Raw genomic sequence first — 16023 nt, 5'->3', positions numbered from 1 at the left:
TAGCCTCCGGATTTTAAATGAATGCTGAAAACTCACTAAGTTAGCAACATCTATGCATATTAAAGTTGCCGCAATGATATTCATATTACTTTCTCAGGTTCTTTTTCAGTCTGTTGTTGAAATTCTTTTGATAAACCTTCACTCAGTCTTTACAAGTTTCTTTCTTTTTGTGTCTGTGGCCTCATCATAAATACTGGGGCTATTTTCAGACATTTTCTAAATGAATTTTCAGTTTTTTTGCCAGCTAAATAATCCATTTCAGAATGTAGCTGACCTGTGAATCTTAGAATCCTGGCCAAAAAAAATTTTTGTATATACATTGTATTTAAGTATATTTTTGTATATACTTCTTTATTACTTATGTTTAAAGATAAAGAACATAAGAAGTGTGGTATTTTCACCTGCTGCTACTGGATTTTAAACTGTCTATACTGGCATGTGAAGATAGGTAGCACCACTTACTCCAAACTGATTTCAACATTAAAGCTCCATAGGATAGTGTGCTGAGGCCTCATCTATACTCCTTATTTAAGTATGATTGGGTTGCCAGACACAACCCTAACTTCATGATCAAATTTGTTGATGACATTACTATCATTGGCCTGACACACACTTTCTGACATACAGTAGTGATGCCAACCTGTTATCTAATGTCAGCAAAACGAAAGAGGTAATCATAGACTTTAGGAACTAAGCGGCAGAACATACTTTCATCTGTACTGGTTGGGATGCTGCAGAGAGTTAACAACTGGGAAATTCACCACCACTAGTAAATGTAAGGGTAAAAAACACAGCAGTGCTATTGTCAAGAATGCCTTAACAATTCAGATGAGTGGATATTTCCTATGCTCACTAATTTATTTAGGTGTATACTGAACTACTTCATTTGCAGAATAGTATTCTAGTACGACACCTGCTATGTCCACAAGCACAAAGCTATACAGAGGGTGCTACAGTCTGCTATGAATATTAATTGTACACATTTCCCTTCTGCACAAGATATTTTCAACATACATACTCTATCTTTAAAAGGCACACAGTATTTAAGATTTCAGACATTATGTACATTTCTATTTCATTCTCATGTACATTTCTACTACTACTCTACTTGCTTGATTCAGGAAAAGTTTCTTCACAAGCTGACCCTGTTAGTTAGAGTCAGATCAGGAGGAGGGGAGGGAGAGCGTGAATGTGACTGAGAGAATAAAATTGAAAAAAAAACGTAACTTTTACAAGTACCATAAATTTACACTCAATCTAACTCTGTTCATTTTCAAATAATATTGCATTAATGCAATGTTTTCTGATTGGTATTATTCAGGTCATAAAATGATTTCTTCAAAATGTCACATATATTTGTGTCTTTATTTTTTTCCCCCTGTGCTGCATTGATATCATGCACCAGAATGTGTGAGTTTATTCAGTGCAAACAAGAACACGGGGGTGGCCAGTTGCTGTGTGCTACTACATGCTTGACCTGGCGGCGATAAATGCACATGTACTGTACAAGGCATGCATGGGTCCACTGAGGAAAGAAAAGTGTTCTTTGCTCACTTTGCAGAGAAACTTCGTTGTTGCTTCTTACAAGAAAAGGTGATGTAAAAAGAAAAAGAGGATGCAACATCGACAAGCTTCTGTTCCAAGACCACTGCTTCCCCAAGGAAAGCAAACTCAGTCAGTGTCAGGTGCTTCTTCAATGTAATAGGAACCACAGCATAGAGAGAAGTGCGTACATTGCAACAAGTACACATGTCGTAAATGCAGAAGTGGGTAGTAACAAGTTAAATTTACTCCCATTACATTTACTTGAGCAACTTTTTTTAAAAATTGTACTTCTAAGAGTAGTTTTACTACACCGTACTTTTTACTTTTACTTGAGTACATTTCTGAAGAAGAAACGCTACTCTTACTCCGCTAGATTGGGCAACACTCGAATCATTACTTTTTTTCCATTAGATACTGTACGCTATATTTTTGCCAGAGAGAAGCTGCCAGTGGACATACTACATGGCTGTTTCACCAATCAGACACTGCAATAATTATCACAAGACACCGTTTAACCAATCAGACGTAGCAACAATAATTACAAGACTCCGTTTCACCAATCAAATGTAGCAACAATAATCAAATGGCTCCGTTTCACAAATCAGGCGTAGCCATGCAGTCACATAACCACGCACAATCTGTGGTGGCATAGTGGCACAAACTCCTCACAGACAGCGGACAGGGAAAGAAAGAATACAAGTGGAACCTCGGTTTGCGAGCATAATTCGTTCCGGAAACGTGCTCGCAGTCCAAAGCACTTGTATATCAAAGCGAATTTCCCCATAAGAAATAATGGAAACTCAGATGATTCGTTCCACAACCCATAACTATTCATATAAAAATGATTAATACAAAATATAAAGTAAAAATACATAAAACAAATTAACCTGCACTTTACCTTTGAAAAGAATCATGGCTGGAGTGAGTCAGTTTCTAAACTCTTGTGGGATTTCACCCAATGGGACAACATGTGGAAGAGCATCCCGAAGCAACCACAGACACCCAGCGCTGTAGCAGTTTGCCATAAAAGCGAATCCGAAAAGATCGCGGTCATGCTATAAGCACTTGCTGTTGGTGGGTGATACAGTGAACAAGGAACATTATAAATGCACAAGGCACAGTATTACTTGGACACTATCCTGGGCATGACCCTGTCTAACTACTGTGTCTGTGTATAGGAAAGTGGCAGATCCCGCTACAATAAATAACCGCGCTGTTCCTGTTTCAAGCTGAATAAAGATGGTGTTGCTAAAGTATTGAGACTCAGCTTCATGTTTTGGGGTGCAAGACGGGAACTCACACGTCACAGCACATACACACATGGTCACAATGCTGTAGTAAACAGTATACACTCATACGGATGTTGACTATATGAGTGAGGCACACCGACTGACGATTGCCCATAATCCCACAGCGAGAGAGAGAATAACCATCAGCTCAGTTGTGATCACGTGACGCTCAGCAGACAAAGTGTATACGGACTACTCGTATTGCAAGACCTCGCTCATTTATCAAGTCAAAATTTATTAAAAAATTTTAGCTTGTCTTGCAAAATACTCACAAACCAAGTTACTCGCAATCCAAGGTTCCACTTATACATGAAAAATGAGAGCCAACTCCTGCTGAAGCATTAACCATCACTTCACTGAGTGAAGAACATGCACATTTTAACCAAACATGCACAGACATAGACAGTCAAGATAAAGTGAGACTTCTTGTCCATGCAAAAGCTGCCTTGTTCTAATGTTATTTTCTATCAGCTGTGCTATTTGGAGGGCAAGTGGATATGGAGTATTATACTGTCAGTGTACAGTATATCTTGTCACTGTAAGTAGTTTGCACTGTTCAAACATACAGTTTACCTACTGTAGGTATTGGCTTCAAAAGCTTTGTTGTGAAAAACTGAGATTTGGAACGTTGTGTTATTTGTGTATCTTTATTTTGTAAAGATGTTATTTATTTTTACTAATTTTTCATTTTATTATTTGGAAATAAAATTTGTTATTGGACTTCTGTGCTCGCCACGGATTGTCCATAACGAACACCATGTTCAAGCATAAAGGTGCTCATATGTGCACTTGGCACCAGGACACCCTAGGCCTCAGTTCGATGATCGACTTTGTGGTTGTGTCGTCGGACTTGCGGCCATATGTCTTGGACACTTTCGGGTGAAGAGAGGGACGGAGCTGTCAACTGATCACCACCTGGTGGTGAGTTGGCTTCGATGGTGGGGGAAGATGCCGGTCAGACCTGGTAGGCCCAAACGTGTTGTGAGGGTCTGCTGGGAACGGCTGGCAGAGTCCCCTGTCAGAAGTAGCTTCAACTCCCACCTTTGGCAGAACTTCAACCACGTCCCGAGGTAGGTGGGGGACATTGAGTCCGAATGGGCCATGTTCCGTGCCTCTATTGTTGAGGCGGCTGACCAGAGCTGTGGCGTAAGGTGGTGGTGCCTGTCGCGGTGCAATCCCAAACCCGTTGGTGGACACCGGCGGTGAGGGATGCCGTCAAGCTGAAGAAGGAGTCCTATAGGACCTTTTTGTCCTGTGGGTCTCTGGAGGCAGCTGATAGGTACCGGCAGGCCAAGCGGAATCGCGCTTCGTTGTTGCTGAGGCAAAAACTTCGGGCATGGGAGGAGTTTGGAGAGGCCATGGAGAATGACTTTCGGACGGCTTCGAGGAGATTCTGGTCCACCATCCGGCGTCTCAGGAAGGGGAAGCAGTGCAGTGTCAACACTGTATATGGTGGGGATGGTGTGCTGCTGACCTCGACTTCGGGGCGTTGTGGGTCGGTGGGGAGTACTTGAAGACCTCCTCAATCCCACTAACATGCCTTCCAATGAGGAAGCAGAGCCTGGGGACTCTGAGGTGGGCTCTCCCATCTCTGGGACTGAAGTCACCGAGGTGGTCAAAAACTCCTTGGTGGCAGGGCCCGGGGTGGATGAGATCGCCCGGAGTTCCTTAAGGCTCTGGATGTTGTAGGACTGTCTTGGTTGACACGTCTCTGCAACATCGCATGGACATCGGGAACAGTGCCTCTGGATTGGTAGACCGGGGTGGTGGTCCCCCTCTTTAAAAGGGGACGGAGGGTGTGTTCCAACTATAGAGGGATCACACTCCTCAGCCTCCCTGGAAAAGTCTATTCGGGGTTCTGGAGAGGAGGGTCCGTCGGATAGTGAACCTCGGATTCAGGAGGAACAGTGTGGTTTTAGTCCTGGTGCGAACAGTGGACCAGCTCTACACCCTTAGCAGGATCCTGGAGGGTGCATGGGAGTTTGCCCAACCAGTCTACATGTGTTTTGGACTTGGAAAAGGCATTCGACCGTGTCCCTCGGGGAATCCTGTGGGGGTGCTCGGGAGTATGGGGTACGGACCCCTGATAAGAGCTGTTGGTCCTGTACAACCGGTGTCAGAGCTTGGTCGCATTGCGGCAGTAAGTCGAGCCCGTTTCCAGTGAGAGTTGGACTCCGCCAGGGCTGCCCTTTGTCACCGATTCTGTTCATAACTTTTATGGACAGAATTTCTAGGCGCAGCCAGGGTGTTGAAGGGGTCGGTTTGGTGGACTCAGGATTGGGTCACTGCTTTTGCAGATGATGTTGTCCTGTTTGCTTCATCAGGCCGTGATCTTCAGCTCTCTCTGGATCGGTTCGCAGCTGAGTGTGAAGCGGCTGGGGTGAGAATCAGCCCCTCCAAATCCAAGACCATGGTCCTCAGCGGAAAAGGGTGGAGTGCCCTCTCAGGGTTGGGGGGGAGATCCTGCCCCAAGTGGAGGAGTTAAGTATCTCGGGGTCTTGTTCACGAGTGAGGGAAGAATGGATCGTGAGATTCACAGGCGGATCGGTGCGGCATCCGCAGTGATGCGGGCTCTGCATCGGTCTGTCGTGGTGAAAAAAGAGCTGAGCCGTAAGGCAAAGCTCTCAATTTACCAGTCCATCTACATTCCTACCCTCACCTATGGTCATGAGCTATGGGTAGTGACGAAAGAACAGATCGCGAATACAAGCGGCTGAAATGAGTTTCCTTCGCAGGGTGTCTGGGCTTTCCCTTAAAGATAGGGTGAGGAGCTCAGTCATCCGGGAGGGCTCAGAGTAGAGCCGCTGCTCCTCCGCATCGAGAGGAGTCAGATGAGGTGGCTCGGGCATCTGATCAGGATGCCTCCTGGACGCCTCCCTGGTGAGGTGTTCCGGGCACGTCCAACCGGGAGGAGGCCCCGGGGAAGACCCAGGACACGCTGGAGGGACTATGTCTCCCGGCTGGCCTGGGAGCATGGGATTCTCCTGGAAGAGCTGGAAGAAGTGGCCGGGGAGAGGGAAGTCTGGGCTTCTCTGCTTAAGCTGCTACCCCCACGACCCGACCTTGGATAAGCGGAAGAGGATGGGTGGATGGATGGATGGATATTTGGAAATAGAAGAATTTGCACATTATTTTATATTTTTGTCTGTCTTATTACATTTCTAAAAAATAAATAATTTATTATGATCAAACAGTTACTCAGTACTTTAGTAGTCTTTCACCAAATACTGTTTTACTCTTACTGGAGTAATTTTTTGGATGCCTACATTTTACTTCTACATGAGTAATATTATTTTGGAGTAACAATACTCTTACTTGAGTACAAAGTACAATTTTTCGCTACTCTACCCACCTCTGCGTAAATGTGGGAAGGACGGTCCTTGGGGGTGTGGGAACTGTTAACATTTGAATTTGATGATTGCATATAGACCTCTCTGTACTATTCTTTCCTCTGCATGTCCTGGAGTACAAAAGGAACACCACCATGCACCAAAATGTGGAGATTGGGCAAGATCGAAAAAATAAATTTGGTCTCTAATTACAACCGCAAGAAGGTATGCAAATTAATATGAATAATATGAATAATGTGCATCAGTGCCACAGTGTTTTCCGAAATTTACTACACATGTCATAAATTAATTATTCCAAATATCATAAATACTTGTGTCTCTGTTTTTTGTCAGTGCGGCTTTGACATCATGGACAATAAGGTGCATACTAATTCAGCGTGAGCAGGAATACTCAATAAAACTGAATAAAATAAATTCAAGTGACAATGAGATACGAAGAAGGCATGATTCACCAGCATTTGTATGTCACCTTTTAACCCTCCAGATCAGAGAATTTTCAGTCCAGTTTCAAAACACCACTCACATCTACAGTTATTCCCAGTTTCAAATAAAAACTAACAGCGTCAGATCTGTGGTGGTTTTGGGGGTGATCGTGATCGTGCCTGGGAGAATAAAAGTGAAAAAAAAACGCTAACTTTTACAAGTACAGGGAGTCCTCAGGTTACAACGTCACAATATACAACATTTTGAGTTTACAATGCTCACTCCCATAAAAACTTAAAATTGAGACATGAGTGTTTCAGCTTACACCATTAGCATCGTACTTACAGACTACGTGTGTGAACTAGTTTGGTTGCGCGCAGCAGAAGAATACGCAGTAACTCAGAATGTGAGTGAGGGAGTTGGCAAACTAGTTTTGTTACATGTGGAGGAAGCATTACTTATGTGTGGCTTTGTTTGGCAACATTGTGGCCCTTATCATGGCTCCTAAATGAAAGTCAGACTCTTCAGATAGTAGTGCTACAAAGAAGAGGAAAACCATCACGATGGAAATGAAATTAGACATTGTAAAGAGATCTGAAGAAATAAAGGTAAGGAATTTTTTTTACGTTCATTTTTTGCTTTTTTACTGTTACTACAGTACAGTGTACAATACAGTATATTTATGTAATTTTCCTTTGGCTTAGTTGTGTTTTTATGTTCTTGATTATGATTTTGCAAATGTGTTATGATAGGTAAGTGACTTAGGCTAGGGTGTGTTTCAACTTACACCAAAATTCAGGATACATCACTGTTATAGGAACGGAACTATGTTGTAACCCGAGGACCCCTGTACTATATATTTACAACAGCTGTTATAGACGCAAATCAAATGTATGTATGTTTTTATTGTATAATATTAACAATAAGAGCACCTCACTACTCAAAATGGTAAACTTGCAGGATACCCAGAATCGAACCCACACCCTTTTGATTACAAGTCAGCAGTTTTTACCACTGCACCACCTTTTGTGAAATTATTTAGTTGAAATTTGGACTTCAGGCTTCACACATTATACACTTTATGTCTACATTTTGTCATTTATTCCTAAAACATGAAAATTGTTTCTGTTTTAACAATGTGTTTACATAGATTGTTGTAGACATGCAACACACATGAAATGCATGTGTTCCAAATAAAAATATATTATTTCCCCTGTAAAACTCCAGCACTTCACTCCAAGATAATCAAGGCTTAATGGTATAGCAGGCTGCTTGCTGTTTGTGTTGATCGACACATTTACAAGACAAAAGGCGCTGATGAGAGATGCAAAGGGATTTATGAGTTTTTTTCGTGAGCTTTGTTACTTCTAGTGTAAAAAACCTTCCTGTATAACATGCTACATAACTAATTACTGTGGTCTAGATGCTTCTTAAAACTAAATCTTTACCCAAAAAAATAAAATAAAAAAGACAGATTCTAAAAATGTAAAGCCTTTTTTTATCTCATAATCAAAATCTTGAAATTTGTGCAGATCTTCAGAAAACAGTTCGATATATGACAATGATCAACAGTTAGTGTAAACTAACTTGATGCCTGACTGGATGCTGAAGTCTCTTTTACTCTTTTCATTATGACAGAACTTCAATAAAATTTCCAAGCATTACCTAAAGTATTGGAGCAGCCAGCAGAGGAGAGTACTAATTGATAAGATGGTGCCAGGTACCTGCAGTATTTACTGCTTACCACTTTCAGATGGAGTGGTGCCAACTACCTTATTGACAGCAAACTCTCTCGAATTATCCCATTTATTCTATGTTCTACAGAGCACTGTCCAAAGACCAGGCACCCTACACTGCTGGTGTTCTAACTTGCTGAGCCACTAATGGTGTTTCCATTGACAAGAGGAGAGAAGGTAAGCCTGAACGAAAAGGTCCCTTGAGAGAATGGAAAGAGTTGTGTGGTCAAAGTACAGGAGTGTAAAATGAAGCTGTGCCACTGGAGGGAGTTAAGAGAGACTGTGTGAGGCAATGTGACCAAAGAGGCAAGAGTCATGAGCCCTGAAAATCCATTTGCTGGAGAAAGGGTCATTAATAGCTGGCCATAAGCCAGCAAGTGTCTAGCAAATTAGGATCCACAAATATTGCCTGAAAACACAAGAAGAGGAAACAAGGCAAGTTGAGTCATGACACGTCCCAATGTTAGGCTATATTTGTTGTTTCAGAGGTGCTCCCCTATAATGGAGCGGTGTGATTAGGTGTGGAAAATTTCAGTGAATTGACTCATCTGGAGTGAAACAATAAATACGCCTGTTTGTTGAATTGCTTAAACTGATCATCCAGTGTGGTGTCTCAGTTTCTCTTCCACGTCGGTGCTCATTACAGTTTTACTTCACTTTAAATGTCAGTGTGAACATTTTTCAAAGGTATAAGAATATATCACATTTGATTAAATAATTAAAATGTACAGATGAATTTCAATTTTAATATTTATATTCTTTATATTGTATTAGCTTAAGCCAGTAATTCTTTTTTACATCTAATTTTCCACCAACACATCAGCAAAAATAATATAAAGACTACAAATAAAAATCTTATAATTTTTAAAAATGTTTAGTGTATTTGTAATTTAGTTATATACTGTAAAGTGTATAACTAATTTAAAAGTTTGTTTTAAATTATAAATATAACATGCTCTGTACAATAATTCTGCATAAGCTCATCCAACAGCCAAGACCACTAGCAGGCCTCTTCACCTCAGCTGCAAACTGGTAGTCGAAAGTAGATTCAGACGAGCAGCAAATTACCATAACAATACTTCATTGGGTTTGTTCATCTTCTCGAACTCACTGTACCCTGGGAAATGCACATGGAGGAGGACGATGAGAGAATGCTCCCCAAGTACTTGGAGCTAGCAGAGCAATGTGTGAAACAGGGCTGGAATTCCTGCTGTGAGCAAAAGAGGTGGGCTTTTGGTATTTGCAGGCCAGACGCTCTGTAAAGTTATGACTAACTTTAGTGTGGTGGGGCTTGCAAAGAAGAAGGCCATCATGATAATCACTGATGCCACAGAAAGTGACTAGATGGGTAGGCAGGCACTGTGGTGCAGTGGTTAAGGCTTTGGACTTTAAACCATGAGGTTGTGGGTTTACATCCTATCACTGACACTGTGTGACCCTGAGCAAGTCACTTCACCTGCCTGTGTTCCAACTGGAAAAACAAAAGAAATGTAACCAATTGTATCTCAAATGTTGTAAGCTGCTTTATTTAAAAGCATCAGCTAAGTAAAGGTCAATGTCTGGCTAAAGAGGGAGGCCCTGTGGTTAACTGCTGCTGGAATACAAGGAGGGGATTAATCACACTCACCTGGGTGGCCTAGATGAGGGTCTAATGTTGGAAGACCTAAAAACACCCACATGTCTTTCCTGGGGAAGAGTGTACTGAAATAAACAGAAGTATCCACCCTAACCCCAGCAATGGTCTGAAGCCTCTCCCAAGAAAGTCTACGGTGCTCTTAAGCCAGCCAAAATTTGTAGTGCCTGCAGCATGTTTTTTGTCTTCCTCAGCTCTTCTTCTATTGGGTGTATATATATATATATATATATATATATATATATATATATATATATATATATATATATATATGGTACTATATGGTACTTTGTGGTCTTTACTTGTGCATTTCCAGACACTCCCAGACATTGTTGTATGCCTGTATCATTGCTCACTTAAGGCTGGGGCACCTTAAGTGTATTCAGTTGTAAACATTAGCTCCTTTCAAGTACATTTTGAACACCCATTTCTTCATGTGATACCATAGGGCTTGTTAAGCCTTCAATCATATATTTCTGCTTTTTGAGAAACACATATTTTGCTAAAGAATGACAAGTATAATAATGCAATTAGCACAGGGACTAGATGACAGAGGAATAACCTATAAACAAGAACACGGCAAAAGTCAGAGCAGATAGGAAAGGGAATTTTTGTTAAATCTAAAGCAAATCCAACAAACAGAAATAACAGTGACAGCACAGCAACAACAACTCTGAAGTACTCTTCTGATTCTCAGACCCATTTATGAATCTTAATTTAGCATACAAACAACACAAAGCCTTCTTTAAAAGTACTCCAGTTGGCAAGAAGGCAGGATACAATCAATGACATGATGCCAGTTTGTCTCAGGTCATCTTTGCAATGTCTGGCTCTATGACAGCTTGTTCTCTGGATTATAGGAGGAAACAAAATTCCCTGGAGGAGATTCATACGAACATGGTCATGCAAACTACATATAAAAGACTCAATGGCCAAACCGCCTTGCTGCCCAATCAGTTAATGTGTCACCCAAAATAAAACAATTTAAATACACAATAGTAACGGGTATACAAAGCCTTTAAAAAGTATTTACTCCCACTGAAAATGTTCACAATTTATTGTTATACGACATTGGACTTGAACCACAGTGGACTTAATGTGCCTTTTTAACAGAGATAAACAGGAAAATGCTATTTAATGTCAAAGTGAATACAAATGAATTGGTCTTAATTACAAATATAAAACATGACCCATATACAGATGTTTCAAAAGACTGTAGTATAAATGCAGCCATATCTGGAAAGCCTAATGTGGGGTGAGTCAGTTTTGTGGCCTAACCAACACAATAAAAACAAAATAATACTCCAAGCAACTCACTAAAAGGGTGATTGAAAAGTCACAGGAATGGATATAAATAAATATACAAGTTGTAAAATATCCCCTGGAGTACCATTAAATCAAGCAGTAAGTAACGAAAAGAGTATTGGCAGAGCTCTAAATCTACCTACTGCATACCATACACAAAACATTAGTGTTTGTGTAAGAAGAAGATTCATCTGGTGGGTGGTACAAAGAGATCTGGAGGAGTTACAAGCTACAGTTGATAAGACTGGAGAGACAATGAATACAATAACTGTTGCCCAGGTGCTTCATCAGTTGTAGTTTTATGGAAGACTGAAAAAGAGAAAGCCATTAATAAAAAACACACAGATCATTTGCCAGAAGGCACATGGGAGACCCTGAAGTCAGTTGGAATAAGGTTCAGTGGTATGATGAGAATAAAATTAAACTTTTAGGCCAACAAACTAAATACCTTGTTTGGCATAAGCCAAGCACTGCACATTATTACTATTACTACTATTAGGCATGGTTGTGGCAGCATCTCTGCAGCAGGCCCTGGAAAGCTTCTGAGGGTACAAGGTGAAATAAATGCAATAAAATATAGGGAAATCCTGGAGGAAAAAACTGATGCAGTCTGCAAGAAACCTGTGCCTGGGAGATTTGTTTTCCAACAAGACCCCAAACATTAGACCAAAATTACATTGAATGGCTTAAAAATAACAATGTTAATGTCCTGGAATGGCAGAGTCAGTATCCAGAGCACAGTTCAATTGAGAATTTGTGTTTGACTTGAATCACAGAACTTGAAAAATTGCTCTATCCAGATGTGCAAAGCTGATAGAGACTTGTGCACACAGACTCAAGGCTGTAATGGCTGCCAGAGGTGTATTTACTGCATACTGACTTGAATGGTGTGCATACTTATGTGATCAAGTATTTGTATCTTATATTTATAATTATTTCAGACCATTTTGCAGACAGCTGTTTTCACTTTGACATTAATGAGTTATTTTCTGTTGATTATTAACAAAAAAGATACATTAAATCCACTGTGATTCAACATTTCATAACAATAAAATGTGAACACTTCCTAGGGGGTGAATACTTTTTAAAGGCACTATAGGTGAAATGCTCTTTACTGTAATATTTCATTGTGTATTTGATGTGCATAATAATACCATTTACTTTTATGGTGATGTTGCATTGCACTGTTAAATTATAATTGTTACAGGTATTGCTGTACAGTAACACCAGAAATGCCCAGCACCTTTCCAGCTTGACAGTGTTTTAGATATTTTTTTCAGTATTGATTTAAAAGTAATAGATATTTAGAAAATGTACAAATTATTTCTGATTGTGTTTTTTTATAACACATTTAATTTCTTCCTTTTAATAATGTTAAAATAATAAAAGCTTTTTTTTGTTTTCTGTTTTGACTTTCCCACAAATTTATCCTTTTGTTTTTTTATTTGCTCATCTGAATATTTTTAGATAATTCTTGTGCTATTTTGGTATTTCAACAATTTTAAAAAACATGTCAAAACTTTAAAATGTTTAGAATAAAACAGCATGCCATTCTCCATAAATGAATATTGTCTTCTATAATGTCATTAATTGTGTTAGTTTATTTTGTTGTCTTAGCATACAAAGCGTTGGTGAACCGATAAATAATTCTTGATTAAGTTTAATTAAAAAGAGACAAACTTTTTAGAGAAAATGCCCAGAATACAATTTTCAGTCGAGTCAATTGAGCAGCCCATTCCCATAATTCACAACAGAGTTTTTTTCCACACAGTAAAGAATCCATAAAAGCAGAACCCTGAAGCTGACCCACGTGATTTCATAGTGCTAACAGTGAACTCCTAGAGTAGTCAGACACACCAATTAGAAATGCCGTCTCATTACAATACACATACATATAATGGTACCGTTCCACAAGCAACTCCTTAGGGGCTTCAGTCCCCAAATTCAGAAAGAAATCGGCTGGCTCACATACCTGCAATACTCCTACTTGTGAAGCCGTCTCTCCAGGAAGTGCCTTTGAAGTAAGCGGTAGTAACTGAACACTTTAATTACCAAACCAGTTTTCTCTGTTGCTACAAACATACACATACACGATGCTACTCCCAAAAGACACTGATGGTTTAGCTCTGTGATCACTCAGTGGCCTTGGGAGTTTAGCTCTGTTATAGACAGTGAAATACAAGCCTGCAGCAGGCAAACACACACGCACACTCAAAGCAAAGTGAACTTTGTACCAAACTGATATGGGAAACATGATTTAATGTGAAGCAGGAAGCTGCTTCAAGATAAGCCAATAGAGAGAGAGAAATGCAGGAGAAATTCAAACTATTTAGGCTTTCGGAGGCTGGTGTTGTTTCACTGAGTCACCTGTAATTTTTACACATATATCACGCGATGTAGGTAGAGCAGATCCAAATATGAAAATAATGCCACAAGATGCATGGACCAGGGTCGGTGTGGCCTCCTTAAACTCATCATCACTTAGGTAATCATTGTAAAGTTATCCCCATTGCAAAAAACACAAAAAATTTTACAATGGACCATTTTTTGATGTTGTCTTTGAGATATGAGAGAAATTTGTGAAGACAGAAAAAATGCAAATGCCATACAGAAAACAACAAGGCCAGAAATTGCATTTGGGTCATAACTATTCATTCAGACAGCAGTGTTTACCTCAACTTCAGTTCATTTATCTATCATGTATCCACTTATCCATCTAAGCATTCCTTAAACCCACTATTGTCAAGGGTTTGGCATTGAAGGCATGTCATCAGATGCTAAGCAGAAACCTTTAGGGCATCTGTCCATTGCGAGGAAAAGCTTAGTCCATTTTTTTTCCAATATACTGTATTTCTCAGTACACCCAGTTACAGCACTGCACAGGTTGACAAACATAACAGAGAACATACACTTTAAAATTTAAACTAACAATAAAAAACACAAAAACATAAAATATACAAAAAAATGCTAAAGTAAAAAACTTTACCAATATATTCAACTTATATGAAGACTCCAAATTGATGTGTAGCATGTTCATTAAACTGTAAATGCAGTATTTGTACATAGAGTATACACATAATGAAAATTAAATAAGATTAATCCTCTCAAGAAACCGCAAAGTTCTTGTGTCTTTTGTAATAGACACCAAAGCTTTTGTGATAATGAATACTGCACATGTCATGGAGTGTTTTATCTATGTAAATGGACACCTGTCAGATAACAAAGGCTGTTGCTTAGGGCTCAATTGTGTAACTTGTGGGAACACACTGTAAATGTTACAATCTCCTAGAGTAGTGAAGAAGATAGAGAGGCCACAGTATTGATCTAAATGGTGGCACCATGGTCCAAACTGCAGCTTTACTCCTCCAAGGAACTAGCTTAGTCAATTTTTAACTTTTTTTCTGATGTCAATGTATTTTATATTCAGATATTATAGTTTCTTGCTTGCTTGGAAAAACTTTTGGTTAAAGGTTCTATGCTGTGCCATTAAGCTACTTTGACTATCAAAACAAATTGTAAGCAATATTTATCTTGAAGTGCCAATTTTCTTAGTAAGCACCATGCCAAGGTAATCCTCACAAACAGAGATCAGGACAAATCCTTAAGCATATGTCTAAACATGAAGCAATGAGTCAGATGCACAGACAACTGCAAGCAATTTTATGGTTTTGCTTCCAACGCCTAAGCAAATAAACCACATCACCTTAAGTGAATTTCACTCTCTGATCAGATAACTGATTTTGTTCAGTTTGATGAGCATTCAAGTCAAACATGGAGGCCACACAGCTACCCATGATGAGACTGTTCTATGGTTTGGCACATGGGTGTATTACAAAAGGATTTTACCCACACATATAATACTCTTGCTTTGTAAAATATATAACATGTCAAATCAAGGAACTTGGATTAAGTTTGGAACAAATGTGGATTATAATAGTGCTCATGTGACTGTTCTCCACACGTGCCGTGTCTTCTACCAGCTAAAAGCTGATGCTGTATATTGTTCCTGGTGTGACTAATTGAGTGTGGCCTGCAATGCACTTGCCGCCTATCCATGATCAAGCTGGTTTAGACAATAGATGAATGTGTTTATGTATATATTGTGGAAGAAGCAGGACCTCGTGGAAAACTTCTGCAACCAAAATAAACACTAAGGATGTTAAGTTATTCTAAAAAGGAACATTTATTATAAAAAATAAACACCAACCGGCACCAACAAACTACAGGTGCTAAACTGCTGCTTGCATAATGGAGTGCCCCATTTCAGATATAGTACAACACTCAAATACATATATATTCTTTCTTTAGCCAGTAAGCCCTTGTCTAAATTCACCTCCCAACTCTAGAACACCATCAGGTGAGGTGGTTTTGAATCCCCTCCTGAGGTGACATCTAAACAAGCTTAAAAATAATTTTGAGGTCAAAGATTAGTACCATTGCAGACCTGAGCCTTCCATATCTGTTAAACAACCAAATCTCTCAGTTATCATATTAAATAAATAAACATGAACACACTTGTTCCATTCTGAGACAGTGTTCTGCCTCACCATTTAACAGCTATATCTATTAAAATATCAATGTGGTCTTGTTTCTCTTGACTAAAGCTGACCTCAATTTGAAACAGGAACAGAAAATATTTTCACCTCATGCTCACCTTCTGAGGTTTTTCAGGGGACTTGACAGAGAGTTAACAACTTCTTGGAATATGGAAAAGTAAGGACATTTACCTCAAGAAAACTTAG

At 39.6% G+C, this 16023-nt stretch overlaps 1 protein-coding gene across 1 annotated transcript in view; it reads right to left on the bottom strand.

Annotated features, from left to right (window-relative positions):
• The window catches only part of LOC120532774 (phospholipid-transporting ATPase ID-like), a 193959-nt gene extending 180502 nt beyond the window's left edge, over window positions 1-13457 (bottom strand). The window contains exon 1 of the mRNA XM_039759146.1: window positions 13254-13457. The gene's annotated coding sequence lies outside the window, so the exon portion shown is untranslated. The remainder of the gene's footprint in view (window positions 1-13253) is intronic.
• Window positions 13458-16023: the final 2566 nt, after the last annotated feature.

Source organism: Polypterus senegalus, chromosome 7, assembly GCF_016835505.1.
Source record: "Polypterus senegalus isolate Bchr_013 chromosome 7, ASM1683550v1, whole genome shotgun sequence".
Classification (NCBI taxonomy): Eukaryota; Metazoa; Chordata; class Cladistia; order Polypteriformes; family Polypteridae; genus Polypterus; species Polypterus senegalus.
This window is presented reverse-complemented; position numbering and strand designations above follow the sequence as displayed.